Source organism: Schistocerca piceifrons, chromosome 8 (genome assembly GCF_021461385.2).
Source record: "Schistocerca piceifrons isolate TAMUIC-IGC-003096 chromosome 8, iqSchPice1.1, whole genome shotgun sequence".
Taxonomy (NCBI): Eukaryota; Metazoa; Arthropoda; class Insecta; order Orthoptera; family Acrididae; genus Schistocerca; species Schistocerca piceifrons.
Window position 1 is genome coordinate 49900893 of NC_060145.1, and position 21168 is coordinate 49922060.

Consider the following 21168-nt stretch of genomic DNA (forward strand, 5'->3'; position numbering starts at 1 on the left):
AAAACTAAGTTTCAAATAGAAGTTCTAAGAAGTAGAACATAACTAGTAACGGAACAAAAACACAACATGTAGAACAACATCCACAAAAACCTGTAGGTATAGCATTAAACTATTAATACATCATAAGAAGGAAACTGCGATAGCTGTTTATAGTTAATACGTACAACATCCCAAATGTAAATTAATTAGTATAAAAGATTTATAGATATTCCAGGGCACTGCAGATAACTTGCAAAGAATAAAGGCGAAACGTCTTTGCACAAAAATTGTGTTCCATTTCATTGTAACTTGATGGTTCAAAGTAAAAATTATCAATGCACCGTACTAGGTAATAAAGAGATAAGGGGTTGTAATTAGAAACTGGGCGTATTTTCAACGTAATTTCATACAAACAATTTATATAGCATATCTTGAAATACACTGGAGTCCAGAACTAACGGAGCAAACGGAAATTTTGCGAGGTTGCGTTTATTTTGCCACACAACAGTGTAAACAGGTGACAGTAAAGTTCTGAACAATGCAAACAATTGGTAACGCAAATGACTGCAACATGCGTAACGGTAGGCAAAAATTTTCTCCGTTTTTTCCAACTTAACGAATTGGCACTCACGTTACGACACATGATTAATGTGCTCAGTATGGGGTGTGGCCATCTCTGGCAGCAATATAGGCCTGACAGCGACGGGGCATGCTGTGAGTGATGTCATCAGTCTCACACTGAGGCAGTAACGCCCATTCTTGTAGCAGGGCTGCTCACAGCCTTGGAGAGTAGTTGGTGGATTCTGACGTGATGCAAGCCGTCTTCCTATAGCATCCCAGACATGCTCTATGGGACTCCAACTGGGAAAGTGAGTAGGCCACACCATGCGTGCAGTATCTTCCAAGAAAACATCAACCACCCATGCTCTATGAGGTCGAGTATTATCATCCATCGATACGACGTCTGGGACCACAGCACCACGCAACAGCCACAGATGAAGTCCCAAGATCTCGTCACGATACCTAACAACGGTTAAACCTTGCCGATTCACCTGTAAAATTTCATGAAGATGGATTCGAGTGGTAAACATAATCTCTGCACGCACCATACATCGAAGTCGATCTCTTTCAACAATGTTTGGGTCCCGAAATGGTTTTCCATGTTCCCTACAGATGCGAATCCATTGAGAATTACTTTCCAGACTAAATCGGGACTCATATGTGAAAACGACAGTGGCCCACCGTTCGACAGTCCAGGTGACATGCTGATGACTCCTGTACAGGATGGCAGCCAGATGTTCAAATGTTCAAAAGTGTGTCAAATCCTATGGGGCTTAACTGCTAAGGTCATCAGTCCCTAAGCTTACACACTACTTAACTTAAATTATCCTAAGGACAGACACACACATCCATGCCCGAGGGAGGACTCGAACCTCCGCCGGGACCAGCCGCACAGTAGGATGGCAGCCAGTCAACGAATATTTCGAATATTTTAGGGAATTAGATTAAAAAAATTATTTCAAAGGCCCGGTGGAATCCTTACAAGTTTTCTCCTAGAGTAATTCACGCCGTGTCTACGCGACACAAGTCGCTTGTCTTTCAGAGCAGAGGTGGTTGTGTCCAGTTAAAGCTGCTGACAAGAGACGCCTTGAGCCGTTTGTTGAAACCGCTAGCGAATTCACGCCATTGGTTTTAGCCAATAGCGTGTGCGGGATACTGATCACGTATGCGGACACTGGAGTGTTCCGTGGTGCAGAACGCACTTGATTCTCTCTCTTGTAATCCAGACCTCGAGCAGAACCGACGTCCTTTTGGAAGGCAGAGCTTCTGGCTTTGCTTTTCACTCCCGGCCACAAATGTAAGTTAACATGAACCGCTTCCAGTTCCGTTGCCCATATCATTTAATTTTTCGACCTCCTAGACTGGCCTAAACCTGCTAACTTCCGACCCTAGGCGCGCATTTTGTACTCCGTATATTGAAATATATCTTGTTTGTTGTACTTATTTCCCTGTTTTGTTATTTAACGGCAGCCCTGGATGCCCACTATCTAATCCTGACCGCTCGACCTCTGCACACTGCCGTCACGAGGTATATTTAACAACCTTCTTCCCCTTTCCGTGCCATTTTATACATTAGCACTGGTGTCAGAAGTTTCTCTCCCCATCCCCAAACCACGTACTCTTTTACAAATGGTTTCGGAAGTGGGATGTAACAATTATATTCCCCCTTCCCGGCACGTACACTTTCACACTCCACTCTTGACGTTATCTTCTGTGAAGATGCTTCAGAGGTAGACATAGAGCATGTCAGTTGACAATAAAGACCACTCTGCCGAAGCTTTCTGTACATCGTTTGCCTCGATACAACACGTCCAGTGGATGCTGCGAGCTCACGTTCAAGTTGTCGCACAGTGCTAAGGCGATAATGTCGTGCCCTTACAGACAAATAACGGTCCTCTCTTCTGAAGTCTCAGGTGGTCGGCTCTGCTCTCGTCTACGCCATGCAGTTGCGGCCTCTATAAACCGTCGCCACATCCGAGTAACAACACAACGATTCACATTAATCCATGGGGCCAAATCAGTTTGCGACTGTCCTGCTTCCATTCATTCTATGGCCCTCCTCCGCAGAGAGTCTGGTAGGCATCTTCTCTGTCGCATACTCCACCGTCTGTGACGATGTACCCAGCGGTTGTGGGGATACCCGGAAAGCACTACCTCATTTCATAATTGCCCTGACGTCATCACTGGCATGGTAGTCCATTGACCGGAATGCCACCTTCCGTGTAGAAGACGATCATACGGACATCATGTTGACAGATTGTATGATTATATCATGAGTTAGACACAGGAAAGGGAAACAGCGGTTTGTTGCTTTAATTTTGGACACAAGCGTAGTTCAGTATTATGTTGCAATATGTAACAACAGACACTGTATTATGAAGTATGGTATACATTTCTTTTTTGTGTAGTACTGTAAGATAACGAGGAAGTAGTCAAGCGATCTTTCACCCACCTCCGCGGAGGAGTTTGCAACTACATACGCTGAATAAAAGTTGATCTTTCTACCGGGCTTTCGCATCGAGGTTCCGCGTCACCTATGGGATGGTACGCTGCGAGGATGCTGACCGCTACAGTGTACGTACGTAACATGACTAGAACTCTCAACACTATGGGACTTCTCAGGTCATCAGTTCCCTAGACTTAGAACTACTTAAACGTAAGTAACCTAAGGACATCACACACATCCATGCCCGAGGCAGGATTCGAACCTGCTACCGTAGCGGTCGCGCTGTTCCTGACTGTAGCGCCTAGAACCGCCCGACCACCGCGGCCGGCATTCTGACTGGTAAAACACCTTATAGTACAGTACGACTGACAACCCGCACACATGAACAAAATGAGTCGTAATGCAAGAGTTGCAGTGCATTTGTGCGATCAACCACCAGCGCTGCAGGTACTATCGGCAACAAACGAAGACGCCATTGTAACCGATAGCAGTCACGCGGAGTTTGTAGTATCGGGAAGTTCATTGGTTTGTAAACGTGTCGTTTCCCGAAGAGCAACAACTTTTCAGTGTCCAACGGCATTTCACCAGTCGTTCGTATGAATTTGTTGGAAACACATTTGATGGGAAACTTCTAGATACTGTATAGCTGAAGAATAAATAGGTAACAAGATTAACCTCGCAATTCTGCGAATACGGATCAGTTACACACACGATGAGAACCGGGTGACAGACCATTCTGACGAATACTAAAACGGCCGAGGAGAGGAATGTGGCGCCCCGTTTGAGGAGACTATTTCTGCAACTCAGGTTTCGTACGGCAGTGCTCAGAAAGCGACACAGAAGTTAAAATTTCGTGCGCATCATGTTCGTTGTATGTAGAAACTGAGGGCAGCGACTAAGGGAAAACGACTGGCGCACTGTACCTGGTGTCAGTCATCTGTTGATGTTCTTGTAAACGCAGAATTGGAACATTTTTTTTCACTGAGACGGCACGATTCCGTAGTGGATACGTGAATATTCAGAACAAAAGAATCTGATCAACCGAAAATGCACACGTCTTCCATGGAAACGGCTTGCACTGTCGTAAAATTGGTGTGTGGAGTGGCATTCCGCGTCATGGGATGGTGGGCGCTTTTTTTTAATAAAAAAAAGAAAGAAAAAAAGGAAACGTCACCATTATACAGTTTACTTCGCTTCTTCAGGCTAATGTGCGTGACTTTCCCGTCACCCTTTTCGCAATGCTTGCTAGTTACTTGTGAGCAAATACTACATGTGAAACTAAATAAACAAATAAAATAGTAAAAATATTAATAACTCAAGTCGACTAAAACTGTATCAATATCTAATTAGATCGTGAACAAATGAGAGCCTCATTGAAAAGACTGACAGCTAGTGCTTAAGGTAAAAAAATGACGAGTTCTGCGCTTCATCCAAAGTCAAAGCGGTGCATTACTTGACTGGAGGAGTAACGTCACAATTTTAAAGGAGGGAAAGGAGACGAGATTTTAACGTTGCGTTGGGAGCGTGGACATTACAGACGGAGCTCAATCTTTACTACGAGTGGGTTTTGAAGGAATTCAACCGTGCCATTTTCAAAGGTTTCTTCCCGTTGCTTACCTGGAGCGACTTACGGAAAGTTTGGAAAACTTAAATCCGGACGGTTGGACAGGGACTTGAACCATTGTCCTCCTGAATTTGACTCCGGTACGCTCACCACTGTGCCATCTCGCTCGGCCTCACAGTTTGTCACAGTCAAGTCATACAGGTAATTGAGCGTTCACTTGTGTTCAGTTGTAGGTAATGCATATAACGGATGGCTATGATTTCTTGGGAGGATTCTCAGAAACTGGAATTTATTCTGCAAAGGAGACTATTTACGAGGCACTATATTGGTTTGGCCCACATTATTTCTCAAGTATATCGGGCTCTTATCAGCTGGCAGTAACGGGAAGCATCAGGATAAGGAAATGAGAGCGAAGAGAATGGTCACAGGCTACTCTCACCAGATAAAAGTATTGCAAAAAATAGTGGAAATTATTAAGTAAGATATTCGATGAAAGTCAAGTCATATCTCGCGAGGAGCTGTTTAGTAAATTATGCAGCGAATTCCACGAGTATCTACGCGTTTCCAGCATGCTGGAGTAGCTTGGGTCAGCAGCCTCGGTTAATCAATAGAACGAAAAACCAGTCCAAGAGTATTGTTCAGCCTGATGCGCATCGTAAGACAGCGCACAGATAAAATTACACAAACAGCAGCTCGGCCACAAGCGTGGAAGGAGCAGGATAGAATCTGTTGTATGGTGTATTAAAAATAATCCTTATTCAAAGTTAATAATGGGCAACCAATGCTGTACAATCGCAATAAAGTCATGAGATGTTCCATTGACTCTATTATTAGAACATGTTACGCGTTTAGGGATTACACCCATCTTCAGACAACATAAACTTCAACTCCTTCCTAACCAGCCAGGCGAACAGCTTTGACAACTCAAAGAAAGTCCCGAATAACACATGACTGAGACACAAGCAGTCTGGAAGCAGAGCGTGTCGAGTATCTGCTTCTGTCGCAGTCATATGTTATTCGATACTTTCTTTGAGTTGTGAAGGCTGTACGCCTGGCTGGTTAGGAAGGAGTTGAAGTTTATGTTGTCTGAAGATGGGTGTAATCCCTAAACGCGTAACATGTTCTAATAATAGAGTCAATGGAACATCTCATGACTTTATTGCGATTGTACAGCATTGGTTGCCAATTATTAACATAAAAATGATCGCAGGCCTCGGAGGGGATTTTATGTCCTGTATATCTTTTTCAAAGTTTTCTCAGGTATTAGCAGCTTTAGAGATCGACGTAAATTTGACTGGTAGAGTTACGACCTTATGCAATGCCTCGTCTATGTATCACAGACAGCAGCAGCGGGATCCCGCCATCAAGTTAGCAGCCGTGTGCAGGCAGATCTCTCTCTGGTGTGACCGCAACCGCAGCATGTGTACACACACGAGCGGTAATCCACGTTAGCCAGCTCGCCGCAGCCTGCACGGTGTGTCGACACTTGCTGGCCAATACGTCGGCTGCTCGACGTCAAAGCAGGGCGCTACCCGCCACAGGGTAACATCAAGGGAGAACGCGTCTGGTCGCGTTACTCTGTAGCAGTTACTACTCTACTTTATTTACTTTCCTCGGACCTCGTCTTCGAACAGGATTTGATTCTGGCATACAACTAACATGCAATGGAGGTAGATGAATGATACTTTCTTGAAGTACTGTCAGTAAAGTCGTATTTCTAGACTCGTAGAGGAAAGTGGGGTAATTTGGCGCTCCTAACGCAATTTAACTGTAACCTTTATTCTATAATACCTACAGGCTCAAACTTTCGTATAGAATTAGCCGCAAGTGTTTTGTGAAACATCTTAAAACCATATAAATGTTCATCTACAGGTACTAATAGCCGGCCGGAGTGGCTGTGCGGTTCTAGGCGCTACAGTCTGGAGCCGAGCGACCGCTACGGTCGCAGATTCGAATCCTGCCTCGGGCATTGATGTGTGTGATGTCCTTAGGTTAGTTAGGTTTAATCAGTTCTAAGTTCTAGGCAACTGATGACCTCAGAAGTTAAGTCGCATAGTGCTCAGAGCCATTTGAACCATTTGAACAGGTACTAATAATTATGACATCATGGCATTGGGTCATTTTGCCCGACATCCCGGGTAAAATGACGCAGTAAGTGGGATAAATTGATGCAACGAACGGTATAAGATATTAAATTCCACAAGTCTTGTCTACAAAATATATGTGTTGAATATTATGTTTATTAAACAAAACACTGAAGAACATAGTTTAAGGAAGGAAAATATGGAAAATAGTTTGATTACCTACGGAAAATATAGAAAACAATAATGGTAGTTTTATTACAAAAACAGTGACAAAAATGAAGAACACTGGAGCACATGCTTATTGAGCAACTGGTCTCTTGCTTATCTGTAAAACGACTAACGCTTCTTCAGATAGAAGTTTTCAGGACTGTCCCACCCGCTGCGTTCAGAATGACAACAAAAAGCGTTAGAAGTACTCCTGTACCGTTCCTCGTCATGTTTGCCTATTCATGACATATTGTGTACATATATTTTTGCCTTTGGTTTGTTGTGCTGGTGCTACTCTGTCTAATAGAAGTCCTATTATGAACAGCATTGACGACATTTCTTAGTTTAGCCGCCGTCGAAAAAGCTTTCCCTGGATTACGGCATCTGAACAGAGGAATCCATTCCTATGAAAATAAAACACTATGTTATTTTGATTTTCACTTAATAGGCATTACCGTATGACATATAGCTACGGACTTTCATTAGTGTGCAACCGAAGTGGCGTTAAATGACGCGCTCGACCTCTGTGCGTCGAAGTACCCCAGCAAACATGGCTTATATAAAACTACAGGTCCACTCTCGTGCTTTATTTAAGACAAATAAAACTTACTGTTTATAATGTGCGTGTTAATGCGCGGTGATATGCATAACAAGAAAAATTTATATTTTAAGATAACAGGAAATAGCCTATCTCTTAGCAAAAAAATGGCTCTGAGCACTATAGGACTTAACTTCTGAGGTCATCAGTCCCCTAAAACTTAGAACTACTTAAACCCCTAGCTAACCTAAGGACATCACACACATCCATGCCCGAGGCAGGATTCGAACCTGCGACCGTAGCGGTCGCGCGGTTCCAGACTGTAGCGCCTAGAACCGCTCGGCCACTCCGGCCGGCATCTCTTAGCAACTAGATGCCGAATATTAGAAGAAACAAGGGCAAAACACACTCTTGCTTCTTGAGCCGGGTCCTGTAAACGCTCTCTTGCTTTTGCGCCAACAACTGGCAAGTAACGAGTCCTGCCTTCTGTATGCTTATTTGTGAAACTGAGCACCAGATGGCAGCACCGGTCAGATAATACTAGCTGTCACAGTTAGAAAAATATTGACATGCGTCATTTTACCGGCTGCGCCAAATTCGCCCCACTCTCCCCTACACTACCTGATCAAATATATGCGGACGCTACTACTTATTTTGTAACTGACAAGAGGAGGATCCGCCAGCGTGAAAGGGCGCGGGGAATATTGTAAGTACAGAAGCAGAAACCAGAGTGGGTCGGTCCGAAGAGCTGAGTTCCAAAAGAAATCCGTTGGAATTCGATTACTCGATAAATAGTACAATTCTCAAGGCTGTCAACTCAACTAAGTACCTGGATGTTAAAATTACGATCAACTTCAATTGGAAAGACCACATAGATAATATTGTGGGGAAGGCGAGCCAAAGGCTGCGTTTCATTGGCAGGACACTTAGAGGATGCAACAAGTCCACTAAAGAGAGAGCTTACGCTACACTCATTCGTCCTCTGGAAATGGAAATGTCGTGTGGCTAGGGCCTCCCGTCGGGTAGACCGTTCGCCTCTGCACGGTGTGGGATCCTTACCAGGTGGGATTGGCGGAGGACATCGAAAGGGAGCAAAAATGGGCAGCTCGTTTTGTATTATCACGTAATAGGGGAGAGAGTGTGGCAGATATGATACGCGAGTTGGGATAGAAGTCATTAAAGCAAAGACGTTTCTCGTAGCGGCGACGTCTGTTTACGAAATTTCAGTCACCAACTTTCTCTTCCGAATGCGAAAATATTTTGTTGAGCGCAACCTACATAGGTAGGAATGATCATCAAAATAAAATAAGAGAAATCAAAGCTCGAACGGAAAGGTTTAGATATTCGTTTTCCCGCACGCTGTTCGGGAGTAGAATGGTAGAGAGATAGTATGACTGTGGTTCGATGAACCCTCTGCCAAGCACTTAAATGTGAATTGCAGAGTAATCATCTACATGTAGATGTAGATATATAATAGTACACATAAAAACATGCAGTATATATTCGTACACGGTAAATACGAGTATAACGATAATTAGAGGTTATAATCAGGTACGTTTTTAATTATGAGTGCAAGCAACAATGGGCACTGAGGAAAAGATGAACGAGGAAGGGAAATGCGAATGTGATAACACAATATTAAATAACGAAGCTGGTGCGACCCATAGATAAAGGACTGAAGGAAAAGTGCCACAGGGAGAAGATAGAACCGTTGGCTTTGCTTTTTGACATCTGCATCAACATCTACATCTACATAGACACCCCGCAAGCTACAGTATGGTGCGTGGTGGAGGGTACCCTGTACAACTACTAGTCACTTTCTTCCCTGTTCCACTCCCAAATAGTGTGAGGGAGAAGCGATTGTCTATATGCCTCAATGAGAGCCCTAATTTCTCGTATCTTACCTTCATGACCCTTGCGCGAAATGTAATTAAGTTGGGGGCAGTAAAATCGTTCTGCAATCAGCTTCAAATGCAACTTCTCTAAATTTTCACAAGAGTATCCCTCAAAAACAACTTCGCCTTCCCTCTGGGGATCGAACGTACCGGTAACAAAACTTGCAGCCCGCCTCTGAATTCCTTCGATCTTCTCCTTCAGTTCGACCTGGTACGGTTCCCAAACACTCAAGCAGTACTCAAGAATAGGTCGCAGCAACGTCCTGTATGCGGTCTCCTTTACAGGTGAACCACTCTTTCCTAAAATTCCCATAATGAACCAAAGTCTACCATTCGTCTTCCCTACCATAATTCTCACATGCTCGTTTCATTTCACATCGTCTTGCAACGTTATGCTCAGATATTTAAACGACTTGACTGTGTCAAGCAGGAAATACTGTATCCGAGTATTACAGGTTTATTCCTCTTACTCATCCGCATTTTTCCACATTTAGAGCCAGCTGCCATTGACCGCACAAACTAGAGGGGAAGTTAGCCACAGTCGTCAGTTTTGGGGAAGCACTAAGAGTATGACAGGAGGACTTTCTTTGAAACTTTTTGTAAAAAAGGTAGCTGGACTTTGAGATGTGTGAAGACTGCAGGGCAACTTGTTTCAGAGGCGGACAGCAACGACAGCGAATGAGTTTGCAAGTGTTGTCATAGAATGTCACCTGAATGACTTATCCATCAGGAACATTTCAACTCTTCTACAGCTGCCCAAGTTGACTGTCGATGATGTGACAGTGAAGTGAAAATGCGAAGGAAAAACCACCGCTGAATCAAGACCAGAGACGCCCTAGGGATTGTCAAGCCTTTCCGAGAGCGTTTGTAAGAATCGCCTGAAGTGAGCGGAAGAAATAGACCCTGAGTTTCACAGTCCTATCGGCATTTGAACTAGCCCAATGATTGCCTGTAGGAAGTTAAAAAGAATCAGGTGCAACGATCCCGCAGCTCTTCTTAAGCCACGCGTTTGTAGTCATTGCTAAGTGGCACTTGAGACGGTTTAAAGAAAGACGCCAGTATAAAGTAGATGGCTGGAAAAGAGTGATTTCGAGTGAGGTATCACGCTATAATCTGCGGCAATCCGGCAGAAGGATTTGGGTGTGGCGTGTGCATGGAGAACGTTACCATCCATCATATGCAGTACTGATAGTGAAGCGCAGAGTGGGTTGTGTCACGATATGTGGGTGTTTTTCGTGATTAAGGTGACGTACCTTTATTGCGCTTAAGAAAACGCTAAGCCGAAACTATATAAACATATTTTATTTAACTGTGTATTGCATACATGAGAGTAATAGTTCGGAGTCGATGATAATTTGTATCAGCGTCATGTCGTAATACGAGGTGCGAGAGTAAAATAATGAGACTGATTTTCTTTGCAAGATGTAGCAACCCTGCAAGATTGAGTAGACACAATACCTTTGACCTTGATCTACAAGTTGCTTCTAGTCCAAGCGGCACATTGATGCAACTGCTCAGTCGTGAGTTGTGCTGTAATAAGTTAACACGTGTTTGTGTCTCTCATCACAGAAATGGAGCTGCATAATATTGGGCAAGGGTATGACATTTCTTTTTGCGTTAAATTGGGTGCAAACGTGACGACAACTTACAGTAAGCTTCAGAAGGCTTTTAGATAGGGGGTTATGCCAAGAGCTCAAGTTTTTTGTTGGCATAAAATGTTTAGTGAGGGCAGAACGAATGTTGAAGATGAAGACTGCAGTGGACGACCACCAACCTCACAGGCGGATGTCAACTTGGCCAGGGTGCGTGAACTCGTACGATCTCATCGAAGATTATCCTTGAAAATGATTTCAGAAGAACTGAACATCAATCGAGAAACGGTTCGGCTACTAATAAATCAAGATTTTGGTATGAGAAAGATTTGTGCAAAAATGGTCCCCGAAAGTCTCGGACCACAACAGCGAGAAACACGGAAAAATGAGACAGCCGATCTGTTAGTACACACGAAAATCAATCCAGAATTGTTGAGCCGTGTTATCACTTGTGATGAAAGTTGGTTTTTTCAGTATGATCCACAGACAAAAGGCCAAAGTTCGCAATGGTGCTCAAAGGGATCACCCAGAACAAAAAAAGCTCGCATGTCAAAGTCAAAAGTGAAATGCATGCTTGTGTGCTACTTTGATTCCAAGGGAATTGTTCATAAAGAGTGGGTGCCTCCTGGACAAACAGTTAACCAGTATTACTACAAAAAAATTTTAGGACTTCGTAAAAGAGTTCCTCGTGTCCGTGCCAACATTGCTGATGATTGGATTCTGCATCACGATAATGCGCCATCCTATACTGCTCTGACCAAAAATCCCTGTCTTCTTTAGATTTCACTTCACTTACCTCCACTACATCGGGACTAAGCCTTGTGCAGTTCCCTTTTCAGGTTTTCTAGCTTCGCTATGTAACATTATGTGATTGCCTTATCATTTTAAATCATTCACTAATCGAGCAGTCGCTCGGCAACAGCTACAGTTAGCAAATAATGTTGCGAGAATGTAAAAGGTGAACGACCTGTGACGTAACTTGTTTATTGTCTAAGCGCCGTCAGAGATGCTGTGAGTTATTGACTTTGAAAACCGCGGCGCGAAAAACGGACAGAAGAAGAACACTTTTTTACACATTTTTTTTTTTTGAGGTACGAGATATTCTCGATGAACAGTTACTCATTCTTCTCTGGTCTCCTGTAACTTGTGTCGGACGCGCATGACTTGCCGCCGTATTATTATTGTTAAAAATAATATTGTTCTGGTGTAAAGTAAATGTGTAATACTAAAAGTGCCTAGCAGTAGATTTATTGTGCGACGTGTACGTGAAAACGTCAAAGCAATTGTTTTCAATACGAGAAGTGCCAGTCAAAACGGCATCCACATTAAATCCTTCATTGCAGTGTAAGTTCGTCTATTAATTGCCATAAATTCAGATTTAAATGGAACTGGTGTATGGACTATTTGTTTAATATAGAATCTATGTCTCACTCCTTCATGAAGTTATTTAATTTTCTTTATGTTTCTGCCAAATAGAGAGTTCACAGTCACGAATTCTTTCGTCGAAATCGGACGGAAGTTGTATGCGGCGAAATATTTTCTCCGCGCCATATTCTATTGGTAAATGCATGATAAACTACGGTCCCTTAGGAAATTCAAGTTGAGCTATCAAAAAAATAATTATATTTTGAATAGGCATTTACTCTCTTACACAATGCAACTTCCGACTGATCAGACGATCCAACAAGAAACAGCTGCACACGGTCGGCGTTCGCAAATATGTTTCCACCGTTGATTATAGCTATATGTTACAGCACAAAAGTAAACATATTGTTATAATTAGCGGCTACGAACGGGGACATTTATAACTGTATGTTTATGTATACACATTACGTAAACATATCGTTATAATTGGCGCCCGAACAGGGACCCGAATTAAAAAAAAAAATTTATGTAAGATAGGCATTGTGGAAATATTCATAAATAATTGTAGCTAATCTTGTGCTTTTTATTTGTTACATGACATCAAACGCCATCAATAAAATTTCCATTGAGCGAAAGAAACGAGATATTCAGAGAAAATTACGGAAGAGAGATTTTTTTTTTGGAACCGAAGTTGTGCGAAAATGTAGTTGCAACGCCCAAGGCAGTCATCAGTAACGTAAGTTAAAATTTCGTTAGCCGTAGCCAAGCTTCCTTAATTTCATCCGACATTAATCAATTTGTGACGGTCTTTAGTAGTTGCAGTAAAAATTTGCTTTGAATTCAGTAGATTGCATTTAGTAGAGTAGAAATTTCTTCAAGTATTGTTTAAATTACATTGTTGTGTATTGCATATCAATTGTTTTTAAATGTCCGCTGCCTGTTCACGGAGCTGACCAGCCTTAGTTTTCATTTATTTTGACCAGTGTGCAGCCATACTTTCTTTACGGTCCAGAATAGTCTCTTGTTCTCGTGACGTGCAACTCCCGACATTCCGAACATGGACGTAGCAGTGACAACCGACTCGCAACCGATAAATTACATCTCTGTCGACAGCTGACGGCCGTAGCTCAAACGAACTTCATTGACTTACTGTTTATAAATAAGTGAGCTATGGCAGACGATAAAATGTCATCACTAGATTCAAATGAACAGAATGAAACGAGTGAAGTGTCGCGTCGCTTACGGTCCCGCAGGGTAATTAGTAGGGCTGAGACACCAATCGAAACAATTGTAGAAAGTGAAGTGGGAAATCTTACGGACTTTGATGCCTCACACCATAATGTTACTGGTACTGAACTAGACAATGCCAGCATAGTTTCTGCCACTAGTAGTCTTAGCCATATACCGGTTACAAGGGAGGCAGGTGAAAGCAATTCAGGGGTAGTGACAGACGATGTATTCAAACAGCTACTGAGTCAAATAAGTCAAATGATGCAGGACGGAAATCGCCAAATGTTAGCCTCGCTTGAAGATAAACTGTCTACAGTAAGCGAAGAAATAAAAACTGTTAGAGAAAACGTAGCCAAAGAAGTAGCAAAGCAAGTTAAGGATGCTGTTTCTCAAATGCGAAGTGGAATAATTATCGAACTGAATGACACTTTAGCTGCCATGCAAAGCGAGACAGCTGACATCCGGAACGCAACCAAGAATCTTGATTCCACCGTAACCACGGTTAATCACAGATTAGACAGAGTAACTACGCAGGTAGAAAAATTAACCGAGGGAATGTCAAACTTGACTCTGGAAACGGAAACGAAAGTAAAGGAGAGGCTAGATAGTCACGAGAGAGAATTTAGAGCAAAGTATGAGAACTGGATTGCTGGAAAGGACAAATTTGTCGAAGATAAAATTAACAAAGCCCTAGTAGAGACTGTGAAAGCAACCACTCTTGGTATCTGGTCAGCTCCTGGAAGCTCTGGAGATACCGTAATGTCTGAACTCGGTAGCATTAGGCGTACCCTTCAGCAAGAATTACCAAATTGGAAGCAAGAGGTAACGGAACAGCTAAATAACCTGAAGGCACAAGTCAGTAGTAGTTCCCGAATACAGAGACCGAATTTTCCTAACTCTTTAGCCTCAGAGGAAGAAGATGAATTATTTCGTCAATTCCGAATACCTGTTGTATCTAATGAACACACTTCACCACCACATATTCCAGTTAGTCACCGAAACCAAGAATCTGACTCAGTAGTAAAAATGATGAACGAAAAAAGCATGATAAAGCATCGAGTTTTTCAAACCTTTAACCCGGAAAAACGAAATATCCACCCAATTGTTTTTCTTCGTGGATTCTCCGGCATTTTTCCAAATTCGTGGACTGATAGACAGCGTATCCAATTTGTTACCGGATATATAAGTGGCGAATCGGCAATATGGGGAACAGAAATGGGTGATAAGTGTCGAACATATGAGGAGTTTGAGCACTGTTTCCTCAGCAAATTTTGGAGCGAAGGTGTTCAGAAGCGCCTTCGTAAAGAAGTCTATAACCCAGAACAATTTGACCCCAAGAATAGTAGCCTGAGAAAGTACTTCGAAAAATATCTTGGCAAAATTAGGTATTGGGATAACCCTATCAATAGTAAAGATGTAATTATGATTCTCAAGTCTAAATTACCCATATCGATTCGTGAAAAGCTGATAGCCATACCAGATGATGATCCAGATACCTTTCTGTCGATATTAGATTCCCTAGACCTGATCTATGAGGACATGAGAGCTAACAATCCGCGGAATACTCCGCACAATTCTTGGCTGCAACATTACGACAGTAACGGCAATGAAAAGCCAGGGAATGATTCAAAAAATAGTAACGATTGGCAAAACGGAAATAAAGGCAGTGGGTATCCGCACAAAAGGAATAGACATAATCAACACAACCGATTCAATCCCGTGTATAACACGACTGGTAACCAGTACGGCAATCAGTCGTACAAGCAGAAGTTGGGAAACGGTTTCAGTCAAAAAGGTTGGCAACAGCAGAGCGGATCGCAATGGAATGCACCGTACTCGCGCAGCCAACACTCAGATTACGGGCAGCAACAAACAGCTGATAACACCCACTCATACCAATACAACTCCGCACCTAGTAAAAATCAAGCGCAGGGAATGTACAGAAACACACAGTTTAACGGCAAACCACAGTGTGAAGGTGGATTTCACAGTAACAATTCCGGAAATCATAATAGTAATAAAAATCATCAGACCCGCGAAGGCATTACAATCCCCCAGTGTTTTTCGCAAACGCGGAAGACAGTAACACGTATTGGACACCAGAACAAACGCAGCAACATTTTGACACGAGGTTTGTGCACAACAGTAATTTTGTTCCTCAGTGTTCTCACAATGTCAGATTGGTCGAACTTTCTAATGATGAGGGCCAATCAAAACCACACAAGCAGGAAAACTAAGTTCAGCATCTGAAATCTCTCTAAGTGATGCTGTGAGGCAGAATGGGGGCTACCACTTCGACGGAGAGACTAACCATGACGTACTTGTACTGAGATACAATGACGGGATTGACATGAGACAAGAATTATTACAAGAGAAAGAGACGACTGACGGTGATGAACCGATAGATGAACAAGTGCAAGCTATGACAAAACTTCCCATAGCCGGAATTTTGACGACTGTAATCCTAGATACAGGTGCAAATATTAATGCTATGTCCTTATGTTTCTATAATCAAATTAGTACATTAATTGAAATTCCAACATTACCTGTCCGAGGATGTTCAAGGTCAATTCAATTCCTAAGTATAACAACACAAGTGCTAGTTTAGACGCCAGAATAAGACAAGCTCTAACAACGTTGACCACCCAAGCCAATTTACGCAAGAAGGCGTATGACAAACATATTAATAAGGTGTTAACTTATAAAGTAGGCGAAAAGGTCTTGTTAAAAACACACTTTAAACCATCGTTGCACTTACACAAAAATCGAAAATGGCAAAGTCTGTTTGAGGGACCTTATGAGATCCTTCGAATACCGCATACAGGTTGTTATCTGATTTCTGATCCCGCAAATGGAAAAATAAAAGGGTTATATCATCACTCTGATCTTAAAAAATATCATGCTACAGAATAAGTCAAAAGGAAAGCATTATAATGACAAGAGAAGGTTAGCCGCTAGTGACTAAGTTACAACGGATCTTACTTCGTTAAAAAAAATGCTTAGAATAAATTACACGACAGTGAGTCTATCTTGCTATACAGCAGACAATTTAAAATATGTTATCTTGAGCCACAATTTAAGTACAGACAAGCTGATAAATAAAAAAAATTCTTGTTTGACAAAGAAAGTGATCAACTCCAAGAACTCTAGTTTTAAGATTTAGTTTTAAGGAGATAATATTTAAGAGAGAAAAATGAAATATAAAGCGAAGGATGTGCCTAACAAGCCGGCTTCTGCGATATGAAATGCTAAAGAAGTGAAAATAAAACATAGTATGTAAGAATTTTTTTTTAAGTTCAAGGAGCAATGATCCAGAAACGAAATTTATTTTCGTCAAGGACAAGGGTCGCTTGACAATTATTGGTTCCTGATCCCACTAAAAAGGAAAACAAGTAACTAGTTTCTAAGTCAGCTATGTCTAGATTAAGTTCCAATGTACATAGAAATCTGGAACAGGTTCATCTCTGCATTAAAATAACGTAATGTTTACGAAGCATGTGAGTTACTTGTAAGTACCAACATGACCACAACAGCGCTATCCTTCAGCTAGATAAACAAAGTGGCATTAATTGTAATTGCAATACGCAGGACAGATACATTCAAAGCCATAAGTGAAATAAATACCAAGTATAAGAGCGTAAGTGGCAAGGACAAAGCAATGATGACTTAAGGTCATATATAGAGATCAATGCAGTGTAGCGCAAGCAGGCGTCAAGGCGAGAACAAAATGACAATGAAACAGCCGGCAAAACAACGCAACTAGTTCTTAATTGGAGCGCGTACGCAGACGTACGGCGCAAAGGGATATTAATTTCTAAGTCATAAGGAACAAGGAGTTGTTTGCTAGATTTCTTCTTCTATGTACTATTATATCTACGTCTTTCTTCTGAATTTGTGTAAATACCCTAACCCGTCCCGTAGACTTAACGTCACAGATTGAGAAATGCGGTTGACGTGGAAGGCTGGTTTGGCATAGGATTTTCAAAAGGAAACGCGTGAACGAAATCGGGAAAAGCTAGTTTTGAAGTGTCTTTATTTTTCCTTTTAAAGTCAATCCGAGACGGAAACCGAGATCGCGATAAGGAATTTGAATGTTTTCTTGAATGGTGTTCTGTTCTCATGTGAAAGGGCGATCAAATGTGACTGATTGATCCTCACATCTAGTAAAAAGAGAATTTTTGTTGAAATGACAGTGATAACTTTAATGAATCTAATAAATAGAAAGAACGGTTTAAATGAATTAAAATAATAATAATTGCTAACAGATCGGAGAAACTAACGTATTGTGACTGTGAACTAAAAGCATAATTAGTGTTAGAGAAAGATGATGAACAATGTAAAGCGAAATGTTAAAGATAGTTACCAACAAAGTAACAGAAATTGAAATGGACATGATAATCGAAGCTCTCAATTAGTAAGCTTCAAAGTGAGACAAACTATTTGATTATAAACTGTAAAAAAAAATTGTGTACATAGTAGTGTATAAGTGAAGGCTTAAAATGGTGTGGAAGTCTGCCACAGACACGATGAAGATAAAAAGTGTTAAACGTGCAGATAGGCCGACGGACACTGATAGCCCGGTTGTGTAACCGAAGGCGGTGATGTGATTACGTGCAGTGCATCGGAAACCAAGTGTGTTAGCTGCTTTGCAAAGTGCGAGCGCTAGCCTACCTTAAAATCTTCAAAATCGGCTGGAAAATGTGGAGACAGGGATGGTTTCAATGGAGTCTCTGTCCCTGGTAATCCTCGTCCCTCCGCACCAGCTCAGCAAACCACAACACCATCGACGCAACGTGTTCACTGAACCGTGCGCGGAAAAGCTGAAGTACCGCGTGGAGGCTGGTGAGCGCCTCGAGTTGCGATTCAGCTCTAACAATCAGCCTGTGTCAACGTCCATCGACGCAACAAACGCGTTAAATTTAAAGTGATGTACTTGCACAGCACTCCCGCTGCAGTTCGACGAAACGGACTTTCCATGAAAGCCGCTCCCAAAATAAAAGACTCTTATATGAGTTCACAACATATCACATACTATGCTAATGTTATATCACGTGGATGAAATGCGAACAGCCAAACCACACCCGAATAGTGACAAAGTCAAATTCCTATGAATCCCAAGTCCTAAAATTAGATTTAAGCTTAGTTCTTAGACTAATGGGTATTTATATTTTTTGTTACATGTAACGTGTGTACGTAACGTGCGAGTGAGACTCGCCCGTCAGAGCTGATGAAAAGTTTTCTACTCGGAGACCGCAAAGTAGCGATCCAACTTCTCAAGGCATAAGCTTCACCTGGAGAAGAATCAAATTTTAACTTTCCTGTCAATACACAAACAATGAAAGCGTAAAAATTATAACAACTAATGAGCAATGGAAAATGGACACATGTGAGAAATTCCATGTGTGAGAAGTATATGTGTATAATAATGGACACGTGTGAGAAATTCCATGTGTGAGAATTGTGTGAGAATTATGTGTGTATAAAAAGATGAATCATATGTGTTTTCTTTCAGGAGCAAAGAGCCTATGAGCTCTGGACAATAACTTGAGGCCACAAAGATGGTCGGTATGAACTCTGTAAAAAAAGGACTGTAATGAGTATAATGTATAATGTCCATTGTAAACTTCGTAGATTTACTGTCTTAGTTTTTAAATTTTTTTGTGTATCTTTACCTTAAGAACTGACTTTGTCTATGAATGAGAGATCACCATATTTGTGTAATCCTAATAATCAAATGACAGGAATACTGTGTTTGATCAATGTAAATCTGTAAAGTACTCAATCTCATAATGTTAACGGCGACATGTGAACCTTGGTAATCTCCTTGATTTCCAAGATTCCCATGGAAGGCAATGTAACATTATGTGATTGCCTTATCATTTTAAATCATTCACTAATCGAGCAGTCGCTCGGCAACAGCTACAGTCAGCAAATAATGTTGCGAGAATGTAAAAGGTCAACGACCTGTGACGTAACTTGTTTATTGTCGAAGTGCCATCAGAGATGCTGTGAGTTATTGACTTTGAAAACCGCGGCGCGAATAACGGACAGAAGAAGAACACTTTTTTACACATTTTTTTTTTTTTTGAGGTACGAGATATTCTCGATGAACAGTTACTCATTCTTCTCTTGTCTCCTGTAACTTGCGTCGGACGCGCATGACTTGCCGCCGTATTATTATTGTTAAAAATAATATTGTTCTAGTGTAAAGTAAATGTGTAATACTAAAAGTGCCTAGCAGTAGATTTATTGTGCGACGTGTACGTGAAAACGTCAAAGCAATTGTTTTCAATACGAGAAGTGCCAGTCAAAACGGCATCCACGTTAAATCCTTCATTGCAGTGTAAGTTCGTCTATTAATTGCCATAAATTCAGATTTAAATGGAACTGGTGTATGGACTATTTGTTTAATATAGAATCTATGTCTCACTCCTTCATGAAGTTATTTAATTTTCTTTATGTTTCTGCCAAATAGAGAGTTCACAGTCACGAATTCTTTCGTCGAAATCGGACGGAGGTTGTATGCGGCGAAATAATTTCTCCGCGCCATATTCTATTGGTAAATGCATGATAAACTACGGTCCCTTAGGAAATTCAAGTTGAGCTATCCAAAAAATAATTATATTTTGAATAGGCATTTACTCTCTTCCACAATGCAACTTCCGACTGATCAGACGATCCAACAAGGAACAGCTGCACACGGTCGGCGTTCGCAAATACACTCCTGGAAATGGAAAAAAGAACACATTGACACCGGTGTGTCAGACCCACCATACTTGCTCCAGACACTGCGAGAGGGCTGTACAAGCATTGATCACACGCACGGCACAGTGGACACACCAGGAACCGCGGTGTTGGCCGTCGAATGGCGCTAGCTGCGCAGCATTTGTGCACCGCCGCCGTCAGTGTCAGCCAGTTTGCCGTGGCATACGGAGCTCCATCGCAGTCTTTATCACTGGTAGCATGCCGCGACAGCGTGGACGTGAACCGTGTGTGCAGTTGACGGACTTTGAGCGAGGGCGTATAGTGGGCATGCGGGAGGCCGGGTGGACGTACCGCCGAATTGCTGAACACGTGGGGCGTGAGGTCTCCACAGTACATCGATGTTGTCGCCAGTGGTCGGCGGAAGGTGCACGTGCCCGTCGACCTGGGACCGGACCGCAGCGACGCACGGATGCACGCCAAGACCGTAGGATCCTACGCAGTGCCGTAGGGGACCGCACCGCCACTTCCCAGCAAATTAGGGACACTGTTGCTCCTGGGGCATCGGCGAGGACCATTCGCAACCGTCTCCATGAAGCTGGGCTACGGTCCCGCACACCGTTAGGCCGTCTTCCGCTCACGCCCCAACATCGTGCAGCCCGCCTCCAGTGGTGTCGCGACAGGCGAGAATGGAGGGACGAATGGAGACGTGTCGTCTTCAGCGATGAGAGTCGCTTCTGCCTTGGTGCCAATGATGGTCGTATGCGTGTTTGGCGCCGTGCAGGTGAGCGCCACAATCAGGACTGCATACGACCGAGGCACACAGGGCCAACACCCGGCATCATGGTGTGGGGAGCGATCTCCTACACTGGCCGTACACCACTGGCGATCGTCGAGGGGACACTGAATAGTGCACGGTACATCCAAACCGTCATCGAACCCATCGTTCTACCATTCCTAGACCGGCAAGGGAACTTGCTGTTACAACAGGACAATGCACGTCCT